This window comes from Sus scrofa, unplaced genomic scaffold (assembly GCF_000003025.6).
Source record: "Sus scrofa isolate TJ Tabasco breed Duroc unplaced genomic scaffold, Sscrofa11.1 Contig702, whole genome shotgun sequence".
NCBI classification, from domain to species: domain Eukaryota; kingdom Metazoa; phylum Chordata; class Mammalia; order Artiodactyla; family Suidae; genus Sus; species Sus scrofa.
The window spans coordinates 414,511-433,687 of record NW_018085293.1 but is presented as its reverse complement, the minus strand read 5'-3'; the positions used below and the strand labels follow the sequence as shown (position 1 = coordinate 433,687).

Here is a 19,177-nt window from a genome sequence, read left to right as displayed (position 1 = left end):
AAGAAATAAAGCTCAATTTTGCTAAAGCTGTTGCTGTATTCATAGGGGAAATAAAGAACCAAAGATGCAATTGATCACTTACTAGCATACATTTAATGAGAGGGTGGAAGCTTCATTTTAAGTCCAAAATACTATCTAGTAAAATAAAATTCCAATTCACTTTTTTTGCCATCAGTACCAAGTAGAGAAAGACCTGGTAAATTCCTGATTTTCCAGATTTAAGAATATAGGAGAAAACATTTACATTAAAAATGAGAGACATAAATTAATCAGTTTGTGTTAAGCCTTTTAAGTTTAATAAACTCATAAATTTAATGGTCAAAATAATATTTTCTTTTGAGAACTGCAATAATCAGTCTCAACTTATTAATGTCCATTAAAATGATTATTTTAATTATTTTCTCAAATCTGGGTACACAGGAAAGGCTATTCTTTTTATCACTGGAGTGGTATATACTTAAGGTTTTTTTATTTTATTTAAAAATAATTTAGGTACCACATTACAAAGAAGAATATTTGCAAATTTAACTCCATGTAAACCACATGACATATGTATTCAAGTTTAAAAAAATCACTTTTTTTCTTTTCCTTGTTTTTTTATATTAAGCTATATTTGATTTACATTATGCTAATGTCTATTTTATAGCAAAATGACTCAGTCATAAATATATATACATTCTTTTCCTTGTACGATCTTCCATCATGATCTATCCCAAGATATTGGATACAGTTCCCTGTGCTATGCAGCAGGACCTCATTGCTTATCCATTCTAAATGTAATAATTTGCATGTACTAACCCCACACTCCCAGTCCATCACACTCCTCTCCACCCCCTTGGCAACCACATGTCTTTTCTTTAGGTCTGTGAGTCTCTTTCTGTTTTGTATACAGGTTCATTTGTGCCATATTTTAGATCCCCCATATAAGTGATATCATATACATCACTGACATTCTTTTTGTCCTAGCAACAGAGACATACATACATGGAAACACAACAGACACAAATATACACATAAACACACACACACACACACATCTCTTTATCAAAACCACTTATTTTCCCTCATACTATTTTCAATTTTTTAAAATATAAAGGCCTTTGAAATTAAAGATATGGAAATGTATGCATTAAATTATGTTATTAGGACCTTTTCATTAATTTTTTTTGATAAATCAATGAATGAATCCTTTGGCACCAGACCACTCCACAGAGAGGTAATGAGTATATTGACAAAGAAATAATATATTTTGAGAGCTCAATAATACTTAATTCATGTCTCACAAATTCTAAAGATAATTTAGACCAGGACTGAAACATAATCATATTTATTATTATTAGCCATTTATATGTTCCTGGTTTCTAGAACTAACACAAAAGCATTTAAACTAATGTTTAATTGAGCTGTCTTTTGAGAAATGTAAGAGTGGTAATCATCTTTGGTGTCCATGTGACTATTTCCAAATGCAGAAAATGCTCAGTCCTATATCTTACGTCCAACACTGGTGCCTCTTTCATGGTATTTTTTATGTAGAATGAGTCACACATGCATTCAATTATATTTCTAAGGATCTTCCAGAAAAATGGAATGATCACAGAAAATGTTATACACCGTGATGACATGTAAGCTTAGATAAAAGTTTTTCAATGCCTATCACAGTTTTTTGTCTGTTTCTATTAAGTACATTATAATGCTTCTTCTCTGAAAGAGTGGGTACATGTCTGGATAATTTTCTGAGTATAAAAAGATAATTAATGAAATTGTGTTCTGCTTTACAGATATTTTGTAGATGCCCAGACATCTGTCTATCCTATTCTTGATCATTTTGTCCAAAATTTAGGTAGAAAAAACAAAGAAAAGAAACAGAATGGATAAAGAAAATTTCTCCTCCATAACTGAATTCATTTTCTTGGGAATCACTAGTACTCTGGGGATGAAAATGACCCTATTTATTCTGTTTCTACTTGTTTATATCATTAACCTCCTGACAAATCTTGGAATGATCATTTTAATTAGACTGGATTCCCAGCTGCCCACACCACTGTATTTTTTCCTCAGTCACCTCTCTTTTTATGACCTCTGCTATTCCACAGCAACTGGACCCAAGATGCTTTTTGATGTTTTGGCCAAGAACAAGTCAATCCCCTTCTTTGGCTCTTGGCTGTACTCTGCAATTCCTGATCTTCTGTACCTTTGCAGATTCTGAGTGTCTACTGCTGGCAGTGATAGTGTATGATTGGCACAAGGCAATTATCAACCCCTTGCTCTATACAGATAGCACATCCAACAGAGTGTGTTCCCTGCTCATGGTTGGGGTTTACATGGAGGGGATGGCAGACTCTTTGATACACAAGACATTAACATTCCACTTATGCTTCTGTGCATCAAATGAGATTAACCATTTTTTTCTGTGATATCCCTCCTCTTCTGTTGTTGTATTGCTCAGATTCACAGATCAATGAGTTAGCAATATTTGCCTTTTTTTTGGCTTCATTGAACTTAGCTTCATTTCAAGAGTTCTTATCTCTTATTGTTATATTATCCTGTCTATTTTGAAGATACACTTGGATAAGAGGATATTCAAAGCTTTCTTCACCTGAACCTCCCACCTAGCTATGGTGGCAATTTTCCAGGGAACTCTGCTCTTCATGTATTTCAGACATAGTTTTTCCTACACTCTTAATCAAGTCAAAATAACCTCATTGTTTTACAAACTCATGATTCCCATGTTAAATCCTCTGATTTACAGCCTATGGAGCAAGGAGTTGAAAAAAAAAATAGAAAAATTGAAAAGTAAAAGATGATTTAAATATATTATGCACATGCACACACATATAGTAATTATTTTTTATAAAATCATATGGTATGGTACACAAGAAGCATAATTTTATAAAATTATTAAGTAAATGAGTATCTATAGAAAAGTCCAGCAATAAGAAAATGTTGCACTTTCCTAAATGTCATACTTTACAATGGGCCTTGATCTTACCTGTGAAATCCCCTCTGTGCAAAACTCATTGACTCCTCTAATTTTGTCATATTTTTATTTTTTTATTGTTTGGTCATAGTTTCAAATATATTAAGATTTGAGTGTTCAGTGTTTTTTTTCTTTTAAGTACTTTGCATTTCATGAAGAATCCAGTAGTTTGTATATTAATGAATCCTATAATCTAGAGGAATAAACAAATAGTAATTAACTAAGCCCACAAATATTTCATAATAAGGTTGAAAACTTTCATTAATTCAAAAAGACGTAGGGTTAAAAACCCACAGATAAACATCAAAATCTAGTATGAAGAAAAAGGACTTTGTTGGATAGAGATATTTATTCTCAGATCTAAAAACATTTAATTTGAGGAATAAAAGAATTCTAAGCAGATTGTCCAACAGTTACAGATGTTCTGAGGTACACAGTTTTATTCTTTCTAGAATTGAGAAATCCAATATGGCTAGATGACAAAAAGCAATGTAAAGTGCCTTGGTAAATTACATCATTTGCTATAATTATTAACTACTAACACTTCCCACCTTTTATTTCTGATTAAATGTTCCTTTTCACAGACATCCATCTTCTTTAATCATTCTTTTTAGCATCACCCTATTTATTAAATCATTGCCTACAATATGAGATTGTCAGTGATCTTTGCTCAAAGACTAAGAATTCCACCCCATTACCAAAAACACATAGTGTCTGGGACACAAACTGGAAAGAAAATAAAGAAAGAGAGAGAAGAAAGAAAGGAAGAAAGAGAAAAAAGAAGAAGAAAAACCAAGATAGGTTAATTTTTATTGAATATGTATTCATATTGCAGGAGAAAATGTCCCAATAAAAATGTAGAAAGGAGAGACCCCGGCCATGATGACTAAGCAAAGTCTAGCCAACTGCCCCAACCACCTCTCCCCCACGCATCTGCTTCTGTAAATTTGTTTCTGTATCTATTACCTTGCCTGAGGTTACTCTGGTCCAACTAGCCAAGCATGGACCTGAAAGAAGCAGCCCATAAAAGCCTTGTGAAACCCTTCTTCTGGGCTCAGACTCTCGAGATTGATCTCCTCTGAGCCCGCCGGTGTAGTAAACCTGAGTTCTCCAACTCTCTGAGTGCTCCCTTGGTTTCTCACTAGGTAAAAGAGCTGATCCACTGCAGCCACAGAGCTTCTGGAACTGGTAACACTACAGCCACAGGGCTGTCGCCAGAGCTGGTACGCTGTAGCACAGAGCTGCTGGGTAGCTGCTGTAACAATATGAGACAAAAGAAAAAACTTACTGAGGCTCTTGTATGTGCTTTAAAACACATTTTGTATGTTATATCTAAATGCATAGAGTTGATGTAAATTCTAAAAGTAACAGAAACTTATACAGACATACAGATATATTTTTGAAAAATAATTAAACCAAAGAGGTCTTTTCTGGATATTTAGAATATATTTGTAAACTTTGCATGCTCTGCTCTAGTTTGCTGGTGATTAAATCACTGGAAGTGGCTTGTTTAGTAACAGGGACAAGACCATGCATTTGAATGCCCATAAAAGAATCTAGGGCATTCTTGAGTGTTTGCTAAAATAAAAGAAACCAAAAGGCATTCAATACCTAAGGCTATCTAGGTCCCCTCATAAAATGTCTTTGAATGAAAACATTTTAGATTTCCAGTAAGACTAAAGAAGACAATAAGATTCCACGGTACTAGTCTTTCTGGGATTTTGAGACCTGACAGAGGGATGTATAAAGGTAGAAAAAAGATGGAGGATACTTCTTTTAGTTGTGTTATTTTGTCACTTAACCCATTTGAAATTTATTCTCTTTCAAAATTTTATCTGTCATCTAGGTGCTATATTGAAAAGCAGCATGGCAGGAGTGAGACTGATTCAGACTACAGTTCAAGCAAAGATGGGTGTCAGTATCAGAGGCATAAAGATATCATCTAGTACCACATTATTCTCTGGAGTAATACGTAATATGATATGATATGATATGATATGATATGATATGATATGGTATTGAGCGGCATTTTTGTAGATAAATTTTTTCTAGGGATAATGATTGCTGAGACCAGCTCAGCATGTTAGGGCTAAAGAAGAGGTACTGTGAAACTTAAGGAAAAATTAATATAAAACAAGACACAGAGACATTTATCTTAAGTAAAGTTGGGAACCACTGGACTCACGGTCTCAGGGACCAAGAGCACTGCCTCAAGAAAACATACTGCTTTTATTGTGGATTTAGTCAAGTGAGGAGGGGGCTATAGGTGCAGGATATAGTGTTTTATTATTTTAAAAGTCACATAGCTGGTAGATGGTTAAGCTTTTACTCTGACCTTTATACATTTAACAATCATTAGCATTTGAAGAAGGTTGGCCTTAGCTATCTATGCATAGCATCTAGAGAATGCTCATTGTGCTTCCACAAACAGCATGCCTTTCTGTGGACCAGCATACCTAGGCTTGCACCTTGGTTCACTTTGCTAATTCGTATTCTGCTAATGACACCTCATAAACCACTTGGGGCCATGAGGTTCCTCTTTCTCTTATTCTTAAGAGGACATATCATGCTGTGCAAACAGTGTGCCAATCTGCACAGGTCTGGCTTGCCTAGACCAATGCATTATGTCCTCATTCAGCTGGTCATATGAAAAACTAATGCCTTTAGATCTTTGTTCTTAAGCTTAAGTCATTTACCAGCACTGTGACTGTTTTTCAAGGAGGAATATGGAGCAAAGTAAAGCAGGACAAGATGGAGTTTTTAGAAAAGAGGCTAAGAAAATATTGTAGAAACAGGTCTCATGACAAATTATAATAATAAAATTCTGTAGTTTATATAATGATGAACAGACTTTGCTTTTGAAAAATATTTTGGATGTGTAACATACATGTAGAGAATACCTAAATCATAACTATACAAATAAACATTTTCAAAAAAAATTACCCCTGTAGTCAGGACCCAGATCAAGAATTAAACATTTCCAGAATCAACAGAGTCTTCCATATGCTCCCTCCTAAATTGATGGTCTCTTGCCAACAGGGAGTAGGTATTTCATGACTTTTATTATGATAAATTAGTTTTGTATTTTTTGAACCACACATAAGTGGATGCCTACAGCATGTGCCACTTCATTCAGCCACATACTTGTTCAGTCCATCTCTGTTGTCACACGCAGTTACAGTACATTCATTTTCATATTGTATAGTAATTCTTTCTGCAATTACATCATTATTTATTTATCCACTTTACTGTTAATAGACAGTAGAGTTTTTTTTTTTCTCTTTTTGATTACTGGTAATGCTAGCTAGCAATGTTAATTATTTTACATGTCTTTTATTGTAGAGATACACACTCATTTATCTTGTGTATATGACCAGGGTTTGAAAATGTATGTATACACATATGTATAAAATTTATATTTAGTAAATATCATAATATTGGTTTCCAAAGAAGTATCCAAACACACACTTCAGCTTTCACATTTCAGTAAGGGAGTGCTCTGTTTATTCCACATCATTACCAATGTTTAATATTGTCTGTCATTTGATTTTACCCCTTATGTAAAGTACATAATTTCTCTGATGATTGGAAAATTTAGATATCAATTTTCATCAAATGTCTCTTAAAACCAAAATGCAGGAGAGAAGGGCAGTTGAATGAGTTCATCTTGGTGTTGTTGAGGCTCCTGAAACCCCTACTCTTTTTCTGTCATCATTACCACTTCCATTTCTGGGCAAATTGATCTAATATTGTCCTTTAGTATAAATATATGCCCACCCAACTGTTATTCTTTTTTTCGATCTCCCTAAAGATAGAAGTAGGTTTGTGCACTATTCATTGATAGAATTAAACCAATATGGGATTATTCAGTTCAAACTTCTCTTTATACAGAGGGTAAATATGCACAACCTAAAAGACGAGAGTTAGTTTTATTTTGGGCAAAATTAGGACTATGGCCTTGGTGGTAAGAGACCAGCAATTTAGAAGGGAGTATATAGAAGGCTTTATTAATTCTGGAAATTTTTACTTGGTCTGTCTCCTGACTATGGGAGTATTTTTTTTGAAATTGTATATCAATATAGGGTTATTATTTAATTATATGTACATTATACATCAAAAATATTTCTCAAAAGTGGTCTGTTCATCAATTATAAGAAACTTCAGAATTTTATTATTATGCATTGTTATCTCTAGAACATTTTTATATGCAAAAAGTCTAGTATAGTTTTATATTTTAAATTACAGCTAATGGAGTTCCCATCATGCCACAGCAGAAATGAATCCAAGTAGGAACCATAAGGATGCAGGTTCTATCTCTGGCCTTGCTCAGTGGGTTAAGGATCCAACATTGCTGTGAGCTGTGGTATAGGTCACAGACATGGCTCAGATCTGGCATTGCTATGGCTGTGGTGTATGTAGGCCAGCCACTGCAGCTCAAACTAGACCCCAAGCCTGGGAACATCCATATGCCACAGGTGAAGCCCTAAAAAGCAAATAATAATAAATAAACTAATTAATTAATTAAAATAAAATAAAATACAGCTAATTGATTTATAGTGCAACTTTGTAGATTAGTGAATAATTCTCTCTCTTGTTATTAAAAATGCAAAAATGTATTATTTAACACTTTAGCACACCTAATTTTTTTTCCAGCAACAAAGAGGCTTAATGTACCTGGTTTTCACAGGTACAATTATTATGCCTGAACTTGCACATATTGACCTATTCCTCAGGTCCACACAAATATTTTCTAAAGGCAGGTGTTTATTAGTAGACAGTTGCCTATAAAGTTTTACATATAACATCACTGTGTCACAGGGGAAGTTGTGCAGACAGAGATTATTTTTCTTACTTGCTTGGAATTTAATAAAATTCCAGCTACAAGATTTTCTTCCATGATGTAAGTAGGCCAACTTCAATTTAATGTAAAACCCAGAGGGAAGGCAAGATGGTGGAGGAGTAGGGGGACATGCTTGCCCTCTCCCACAAACAAAACAACAACAAAAAAACAAATCTCCATGTTAAATGACTCACACAGAACAGCAACTAAATGCTGGCAAAAGAACTTAAACTTCCAATAATGGCAAGAATCTTGTGACATACATGGGTAAAACAAGAGAAAAGAGGAGAGTGAGATAAGGGGAATCAGGACCATATGGGCACTCCCAAAAGGGAACTGTGAAGGAGAACGGGAACACACATGCTGTTAAGTCACCTAATTGACAGAAAGATCAACCAAGTTGGAGGGATCTCCAGATGCTGAGAAGAGTGCAGCAGTAGGTCTGAGATGTGAAAAGCAAAGTGAGAGCTGAACCAATCATCTGAACTACTGGCACAGTCTCCAAAAACTGAGACACTTGGGTGGGGGCTCAGCACCAAGACCCTGGCCCTAGAGGTTAGTTCCCTGGATTGGGCTGGGGTTGACCTTGCAGAGATAGCCTAGGGGACTCAGAAGCAGTTGGTGGGGTTGGCGGTGTGGAGACAGCCTGAGGGATTAGGAAGTGGTGCATCTTGGGTGGAGGGAGCAATACGCTAAGGGGTGGGGAGTGGAAAACTACAACAGAGTGAACCCGGGAGAAGAGATGGAATCACAGGAGAGACAAGGCACCAGTGTTGGGGAGGGGAGAGGAGGAGGAGTGTGCTGCCATAGAATACACCTTTTACCACAGTGAGCATGCTTGCCCACCAGCTAACAGAGAGTAGTTCTTACCAGTGCATCCCCCCTCCCCCTACTCCATGTGTGTGCCTGACCTTCTTCCAGGGGACTGGCCTCACCACTTGCAGGAAGTTGACTACCTCAGGGGTTTTCCCCACCCTGGCCTGCCCACCCTCTGGAGGGGCTATACCCCCACAGAGCTGCACCCATCACCACCAGCCCCCTGGAAAAGCCCAAAGACCAGAAACACCAGAGCAAGCACCACCCAGCCACAGTAATTCTGCCTCCACTGCAGGGTAGTCCTGCCAGTTTCGGCTGCCCCAGGGAGTTCCCCTTTGTCTCCCAGCAGCCTGGCTAGCCACTCCTGCCCTTGGGAGGTGCTGTAATTCCATGGAGCAGCTGTCTAGCATTGCCTGCCACTTGGAAGAACTCAGTGGCCCAAAAAAGCCAGACCATGGGAATCTGTCTCCATTGTGGGGTGGTCCTGCAAGTTCTTGCTGCCCTAGGGAAGTGCCCCTTTGTCTCCCAGCAGCCTGGTTAGCCACTCCAACCCTCAGGAGGTGCTGCGCTCACACCCTGGAAGAGCTCCACAGCCCAGAAACACCAGAGCAATATCTGCATGGCCATGGGAAATCTGCATCCATTCTGGTGCAGTCCTGCCAGTCCCATGTGCCCTTGGGAAGACCTCCTTTGCTTAAGAGTGACCCTGCTAGCCCCGCCCACCCTTGGGAAATGCCCTGCAGCCTCAAAGAAGACCTGCCAACATTGCCAGCCCTCAGGAAACAATCCACAGCAGTGCCAGGGCAAACCCTGCCTGGCCACAGGGAGTACACCTCCACCAAGAAATAGAAAATAACAAGCAAGATGAAGAAGCTCAGTAACCACTCCCAGTTAAACCAACAGAACTCATCTAAAGCAGTCAACAATGAAACAGACCTCTGCAGTCTGATAGACTTGGAGTTCAAAATGGAGATAGTGAAAATACTGAAGGAATTAAGAGACAATATGAACAGTTAAGCAGACTCCCTCTGAAAGGAATTAGAAAACAAAAGGAGGAACCAAGAAAAACTAGAAAATTCATTTGCAGAGATACAAACAGAGCTAAGGGCAGTAAAAAACAGAATGAATATTGCAGAAGAATGAATTAGTGATGTGGAAGATAGATTAATGGAAATCACCCAATCAGGACAGCAGACAGAAAACCAAATGAAAAAACATGAAAGCAATATAAGAGAGCTATGTGATAATATAAAGCAGGCCAATCTATGCATAGCAGGAATTCCAGAAGGAGTAGAAAATAATATGATTGAAAATATATTTGAAGAAGTTATCATTGGAAACTTCCCAAATCTAAAGGATACTGAGTTCAAGATACAGGAAACACAGAGGGTCCCAACAAGTTGAACACACATAGACCAACACCAAGACACATCATAATAAAAATGGCAAAAGTTAATGATAAAGAGAGGATCCTAAAGTCAGCAAGAGAAAAGCAAATGTTATAAGGGAACCCCCATAAGTCTATCAGCTGATTTCACTACAAAAAGAATACAGGCCAGGAGGGAATGGCAAAAGATATTTAAAACACTGAAAGGAAAAAAAAATACAGTGTAGAATACTCTATCCAGCAAGAATATCATTTAAAATAGAATGGGAAATGTATTTTTTTCCAATGAACTAAAGCTAAAAGAATATGGCAATACAAAACCTATTCTAAAAGAAATATTGATACAGCTTCTCTAAATCAAAAAAAAAAAAGAGGAAGAACTAGGATGGATGAAACCACAATCAGAGAACAGTCACTTAAAAAAGCCAACATACAGATCTAATCATGAACTAGTTTAAAACAAAATACAAAAGAAAAATACAGACATCAAAATCATAAAATGTGAGCAAGGGGAGTAAGAAATGAATAGATTCTTTTTTTCTTTTTTCAAATTTTAGTATGGTAATGAATTGTTTGAACCTACAGGACTATCAGGCTAAAACACACAATAATAGGAAGGGGTTTACATATTTAAAAAACAGGGCAAGCACAAATCAAACCAAACATTTCATTCACAAAAAAAGAAAAGAAAAACAGTCAAACAGAAAATAATTGGGAGCCTTCCAACCAAAAAAGAAAGGAAGAATGGAGAATCATAGAATCAACTGGAAAACGAGGTTTAAAATGGCAATAAATAATAACCTATCAATTATCACCTTAAATGTCAATGGACTGAATGTTCCAATCAAAAGACACAGAGTGGCTTATTGGATAAAAAAGCAAAAAAAAAAAATTCAATCTGCTGCCAACAAGAAACCCACCTTAGGACAAAAGACACATATACATTGAATGCAAAGGGGTGGGAAAAAATATTTCATGCCAATGGACAAGACAGGAAAGCAGGAGTTGCAATACTCATATCAGACAAAATATACTTTAAAACCAAAGCCATAAGGAAAGACAAAGAAGGGCACTATTTAATGGTTAAAGATCCATTCAAGTAGAGGATATTACTATTGTCAACATATATGCCTCAAATATAGGCGCACCCAGATACATACAACAAATATTAACACACATAAATGGAGAAATTAATGGGAATGCAATCATAGTAGGAGACTTTAACACCCCATTCACATCAATGGACAGATCCTGTAGATCTGTCACCATCACTCTAATTCCAAAACCAATAAAGCAACAGAGATGCTAAAGGAAACAATAGAAATATTATACTTAATTGACATCTTCAGGACACCACATCCAAAAAAATCAGAATACACATTCTTCTTAAGTACTCATGGAACATTCTCAAGAATTGATCACATATTAGGGCACAAATTTAGGTAGAAATTATTTCAAGTATCTTCTCTGACCACAATGGTATGAAATTAGAAATCAAATAAAGGAAAAGAAATGAGAGAAAAAACCTACTACATGGAGACTAAGCAACATGCTACTAAAAAAACCAATGGGTCGATGAGGAAATCAAGAAGGAAATTAAACAATTCCATGAGACAAAAGATTATGAAGGCACAACCACTCAAAATCTATGGGATACTGCAAAAGCAGGGCTCGGAGGGAAATTCATAGCAATACAGTCCTTTCCAAAAAAAAAAAAAGACGAAAAATCTCAAATTGACAACTTAACCCACCACCAAATTGAATTAGAAAAAGAAGAACAAACAAAACCTACAGTCAGCAAAAGGAAGGAAATTATAAAGACCAATGAGTTAATCAATAAAATGGAGATTCAAAAAACAATAGACAAAATCAATAAAACCAAGAGATGGTTCTTTGAAAAGGTAAACAAAGTTGACAAACCTCTGGCTAGACTCACCAAGAAGAGGAGAGAAATTACTCAAGTAAAAAATATCAGAAATGAAAAAGGATAAATCACAACGGATACAGCAGAAATACAAAAAACCGTAAGAGAATACTATGACAAACTATATGCCAACAAATCTGACAATCAGGAAGAAATGGACAACTTTCTAGAATCTTACAGCATGCCAAAACTGAATCAAGAAGAAATGGACCAACTGAACAGACCGATCACTAGAAATGAATTTGAATATGTCATAAAAACACTCCCTACAAATAAAAGCCCAGGGCCAGATGGCTTCACAGGTGAATTCTACCAAACATACAAAGAGGATCTGGTGCCCATTCTCCCTAAACTTTTTCAAAAGGTCGAGGAAGACAGAACACTCCCAAAGACATTCTATGATGCCACCATCACCTTAATTCCAAAACCAGACAAAGATACCACCAAAAAAGAAAACTATTGGCCAATATCTTTGAGGAATACAGACACAAAAATTTTCAACAAAATTTCAGCCAACCGAATCCAACAACATATAAAAAAGATCATACAACATGACCAGGTAGGGTTCATCCCAGGTTCACAAGAATGGTTCAACATATGCAAATCAATCAATGTCATACACCACATTAAAAAAAGAAATGTCAAAAATCATATGATCATCTCAATAGATGCAGAAAAAGCATATGACAAGTCCAATATCAATTCATGATCAAAACTCTTGACAAAGTGGGTATAAAGGGAACATTCCTAAACATAATCAAAGCCATTTATGACAAACTGAAAGCAAATATAGTACTCAATGGAGCAAAATTGAAAGTTGCCTCACTAAAATCTGGAATAAGACATGGATGCCTTCTCTCACCACTGCTTTTCAACATAGTTTTGGAAGTGCTAGCCACAGCAATTAGACAAACAAAAGAAATAAAAGACATCCAAATAGGAAGAGAAGAGATAAAACTGTCACTGACAGATGACATCATGATACTAGGCATAGAAAACCCAAGGACTCAGCCCAAAAACTGCTTGAATTGATTAGCAAATTCAGCAAAGTAGCAGGATATAAGATTAACATTCAGAAATCAGTCGCATTTCTATATACTCCCAATGAAATATTAGAAAATGTATACAAAAATATAATACCTTTTAAAATTGTACCTCAAAAAGTCAAATACCTCAGAATACACCTGACCAAGGAGCTAAAAGACTTGTATGCCAAGAACTATAAAACATTAATCAAGGAAATCAAAGAAGATGTAAAGAAATGGAAAGATATTCCATGGTCATGGATTGGAAAAATCAATATTGTAAAAATGGCTACACTACTCAAAGCAATCTACAGATTCAATGCAATCCCTATCAAATTTCCCATGACATTTTTCACAGAACTAGAAGAAACAGTATGAAAATGTGTATGGAACTACAAAAGAACCAGAATTGCCAAAGCAATCCTAAGGAACAAAAACCAAGCAGGAGGCATAACTCTCCCTGACTTCAGGCAATATTACAAAGCAACATTCATCAAAACAGTGTGTTACTGGTATCAAATCAAAGAAACAGGCCCATGGAACAGAATAGAGAACCCAGAAATATACGCAGACACCTATGATCAGTCAATCTTTGAGAAAGGAGGCAAGAGCTTAAAATGGGAGAAGGAAAGTCTATACCGCAAGTATTGCTGGGAAACCTGGACAGCTGTATGCAAAGCAATGAAACTAGAAAATACTCTCACACCATGCACAAAAATAAACTCAAAATGGCTGAAAGACTTAAATATAAGACAAGACAACATCAAACTCCTGGAAGAGAACATAGACAAAACATTCTCTGACATCAACCTCATGAATATTTTCTCAGGTAACTCTCCCAAGGCAACAAAAATAAAAGCAAAAACAAACCAATGGAACCTAATCAAACTGACAAGCTTTTGCACAGCAAAGGAAACCAAAATGAGAACAATAAGACAAATTACAGAATAGGAGAAAATAGTTTCAAATGATGCAATAGATAAGGGCTTACTTAATCTCTAGGATATACAAGCAACTTATACAATGCAACAGCAAAAGAGCCAACCACCCGTTGGAAAAGTGGGAAAAAGACCTGAATAGACCATCCTTCGGGGAAGATATACAGATGGCCAACAAGCACATGAAAAAATTCTCAGCATCATTGATTATTAGAGAAATGAGAATCAAAACTACCATGAGATACCTTCTCATACCAGTCAGCATGGCCCTCATTAATAAATCCACAAATAACAAGTGCTGGAGGGGGTGTGGAGAAAAGGGATCCCTCCTGAACTGTTGGTGGGAATGTAAGCTGGTACAGCCACTCTGGAGAACAGCATGAAGATACCTTAGAAATCTATACATAGAACTTCCATATGCCCACCAATCCCACTCTTGGGCATATATCTGGACAAAACTTTCCTTGAAAAACACACATGTTCATTGCAGCACTCTTTACAATAGCCAAGACATGGAAACAACCCAAATGCCCATTTATAGACAATTGGATTAGGAAGATGTGGTATATATACACAATGGAATCCTACTCAGCCTTAAAAAAGAATGACACAATGCCATTTGCAGGAACCTGCTATGGAACTAGAGACTCTCATTCTGAGGGAAGTAAGTTAGAAAGAGAAAGACAAATACAATATGATGTCACTTATAACTGGAATCTATTACAGAGCACAAATGAACATTTCCACAGAAAAGAAAATCATGGACTTGGAGAATAGACTTGTGGCTGCCCGGAGGGGAGAAGGAGGAGTGGGAGGGATTGGGAACTTGGGGTTAACTGATGCAAACTATTGCTCTTGGAATGTATTTACAATGAGATCCTGCTGTGTAGCATTGAGAACTATGTCTAGATACTTACACTGCAACACAACAATGGGAGGAAAAATTGTGTATACATGTATGTGTAACTTGGTCCCCATGTTATACAGTGGGAAAAAATAAATAAAACCCTTTAGGGAGTTAATTATTCAATTCTTAATGATGTAGTCACTGTAGCTCATTCCCTCATGGTGGAGGGATGCTATACTAAATGGTCTGCAGGGGTGTTCTTATTTAGGAAGCTAAATTTAGGTCTTGTTTCAACAGAGTGAAACCCAAAGAGATTTGCCACCCCAGGAGACAGAGAAGCACCTGACGGGAAAAGGAGTTTGGAAAGGAATCATAATTCAGGAAGGAAGGACAGACTCCATCCTTCAAATATGTAACCAGAGGTAATGGTGATAAAGCTCTTGGGTGACACAGACACATTAGCCTTTTCAGTTTAATATGTGGCAAATTATTATAATTTCTTAGTTTGAACCTGGCCTCTATAACATCTCATATAATATTAAATTAACTACAATTGTATAGACATCATCACTCAAATAATTGCAATAAGGCAACAATTAATATATTACTAAGGCAGCTTTTACCATGTATCAAAATAATATCTTATTTTAATGGTTTTAGCCTAAAGTGTGTTCTAGCATTATAAGACCCTGAAAAAAATTTAGATTACTATCTAATACACGGTGAAGTTTCAGAAGAAACAAATCCACTGTAGTATTTGTAGGCGTGCATTGGCTTACACTTATCACTTCATAAATTACATTGCACACACACACAAAAATATTGAATTTGCCTGATTAATGGTAAAGAAATAAATTAATTACAGTAAGGCAGCACACACAGTAGTAAAACATTATTTTCTGTTACATTCAGTTGTGGATCTTAATGAATACATAGAAATGTGTACTTGTTGGCATCCTAAAATGACTTGAATATTATAAATTGTCTATCAGAACATGGCCAATAAAGAGAGTATCATCTAAGGCTGCCATATTGCACAACTTCAGGGGCAATATTTTATTTATTTTCATTGCTCCCTGGAATCCTGCAGTACAGTCTTTATTTGATACATTTATACATTGAAATACAATTACTACCATATTTTTACCTAACACATGCACTGGTTAAATAATTATTGTTTATTTTTTGTGGTCAGAACATTTAAGATCTGGTCTCTTAGCAACTTTAAAGTATATAATGCAGTATTGTACCTTTAATCACAATGCTGTCTGTTACATATCCAGAGCAAGTTCATCTCATAGCTGCAAGTGTGAACTCTAATCACCATCTCCTCAATTCCTCTGCCCCTAGCTCCTTGGTCATCACCATTCTCTACTGTGTTTCTATGTATGAAAAGTAGATATTTTGGAAACAAATGTCTATTTTTTGGAAAGTGTTATCCCAACACATTTTTTTAAATAGCAGATCATCTTTGTTCATTTGAACTATATTAGTAGATAGAGCCTTCAAATGCTGTTTATTTCTAATTTTGTTGAACATCTACCATCCTTATATCACCAGAGATACAGAACATTCTCCAGCCTGTCAACAGGAAAATGTTTAATAACAAATATTTACTGAGTCATTACTTATGGAAATCTTATCCTAAGGATTGTAGGAAAGTACAAATACACATAAATGCAGATCTCAGAAATACTGAGGGTTCAGTACCAGACCACTACAATAAGGTGAATATTGCAATAAAGGTAACTATACAATTTTTTTTGGTTCCCAGTGCATATGAAACATATATTTACACTATACTGTAGTTTATTATGTATGCAATAGCATTCTGTTTAAAAAAATGTACAAACCATAATTAAAAATCATTTTATAAGAGTTCTCCCTGGGGCTCAGTGTTAAAGAACCTGACTCATTTCCATGAGTATGTAGGTTTGAACCCTGGCCTCACTCATTGGGTTATGGATCTGGTATTACCATGAGCTGTGATGTAGGTTGAAAACCTGGCTTGGATCTGGTGGTGATGTGGTTGTGGCTTATGCCAGCAGCTATAGTTCTGATTAGACTCCTAGCCTGGGAACCTCAATATGCCATGAGTACAGCCCTAAAAAGCAAAACACAAAAAAAGCAAAAAAAAAAAAAATTTATAGCTCAAAGATTGCTAACCACCAAGTCTTTAGCAATTCCCTATGTGTCTCAGAGGGTTAAGAACATAACACAGTGTCACTGAGGATGCAAATTTGATCCCTAGTTTCAGTGGGTTAATGATTCAGCATTGCCATAAACTGTGGCATAGGTCACAGACACACCTCCAATCCTATGTTGCTGTGGCTGTGGCATAAGCTGGCAGCTGTGGCTCCAACTCAACCCTTGGTCTGGGAACTTCCACATGCTTCAGGTGCAGCCCTAAAAGAAAGAATGTGATATAGAGACATGAAATGAGTAAATTCCATTGGAAAAAAAAACATTGCTGAGACTTCCTTGATGAAGTATTGCAACAGACATTCAATTTGTAAAAAACACAGTTATCTGCAAGGTGCAATAAAGTGAAGCAAAATGAAATGAGGTTTTCCTGTAAATAAAGCATATAATTCAATAGAGAATGTACTATGTGTAATGGATGTTACACAGTTGAAAGAGAGAAGAATATGCAATTGCAAAATACGGACATATTAATTACTTTCATTTATAGTTATTTAAGAAGCAGTGGTGGAAAAAGGACACTCTGGACATTCTTTCTACTCCAGAAAGCAGGAAAAAAATCTTCCACATAAAAGTTCATCTTAGAGTTCCTGTTGAGGCTTAGCAATAATGAACCTGACAAATATCCATGAGGATGTGGGTTTGATCTCTGGCCTCACTCACTGGGTTTAAGGATCTGGTGTTGCCATGAGATGTAGTGTAGTTCACAGACATAGCTTGGATCTGGCATTGCTGTGGATGTGGTGTAGGTCAGCATATGAAGTTCAGATTTAACCCCTAGACTGGGAACTTCATTATTCTGCATGTGTGGCCCTAAAATGATAAAAAATAAAAATAAAAACAAAAATAGTTCTCTTTTCTGTGCCAGTAGGTAGAAGATACTCATTTAACCATAAACAGAATTTAGGACCAAGAAATCTGTATAACTAAACCTTGTTACTTCTTTACTAATTACTACCCTGGGCCTAAACTCATTTGTCCCGTCAATTCTTTACAAATGCACTGTTTTCTTATCTAAAAAGAATAAAAACTGCCTGCTTTGTCCACTTTGAATTTCATTATTTTTATGGGATCTCCATACAGAGAAAATTAATTTTTTCTTGTCACTCTTTTTTATGGCAATTTAATTATGAGGGTAGTCAAAGAACATAGAAGGGAAGAAATGAAAAGTTTCCTGCAGCTAAAAAATCAAAATATCATTGAAATAAGAGAGTGATATGCATGTATTTTGGGAAAAGTGTTCAAACAAAGATTAATAAAAAAAAGCAATGAGTAAGATTGTCACAGCTCTAAAGGGGAAGTGAAGGGGATATTTCAGAAGTGGAAAAAACTGGATCAACAATGAAAAGGAGCTAGAAATCACTAATGGAGAATCTATTTTAATGCAAAAGTCACAACCAGATGTTGGTAAACTAGAGCCCATGAGCTGAAATTGGACCACTGACTATTTTTGGAAATAAAGTTTTATTGGGACAGAGCCACACCCATTCATTTATTTATTTATCATCTATATACAGATTATATATACATATATATATATATATATATAGATTTTATATATATACATGTACGTATATGTATATATTAAGGTTGCTTATGGGGATACTATGGCTGAGTAGTTGAGCCCAGGTGGCCACAAAGCCTGAATGAATTATTTACCATGTGGCCTCTTATAGAAAAAGCTTGACAACCCTTGGTCTATACTGAAAGCGCTTAACACTATGACAATTGTTAAAGTGTGTGGTCCTTGGACCAGCGGAATTAATTTCACTTGTTAGAAATGCTGTCCTCAGTGGTAGAAATTTTTTTTTGCCAAACCCCCAGCACACAGAATTTCTCTGGCCAGGGGTCAAACCTGAGCCACCGGATCCTTAACCCATTGTGTCACCAGGTAACTGATGCCAGCAATCTTGTTTATGAAGCCCTCCATGTGATTATGGTTCCCAGGGGTTCAGGATAAAAAAACAGCCATCTCTGATCATAGAAATTGAGGGTGAGAGTTGATTCTCCAGTTTAGGAAGCATTTTCTTTTACTCCCACTTGCAGCCTTATGAGGAAAAATAATTGTCTTTAATCCATATTTTGCTAGTTTACTCTACCCTTGGCAACATTTGAGATGGGCCCAGAGTCACCCAACAAAACACTTGCCAACACCAAAGAACCATGATTGAGCCTCAGGCACAGAATTTACTGTTTCCTGGCCATGGGGAATGAAGCCAAA

At 36.3% G+C, this 19,177-nt stretch overlaps 1 pseudogene; it reads left to right on the top strand.

Annotated features, from left to right (window-relative positions):
• Window positions 1–1,867: 1,867 nt before the first annotated feature.
• On the top strand, window positions 1,868–2,804 carry LOC106509284 (annotated as a pseudogene).
• Window positions 2,805–19,177: the final 16,373 nt, after the last annotated feature.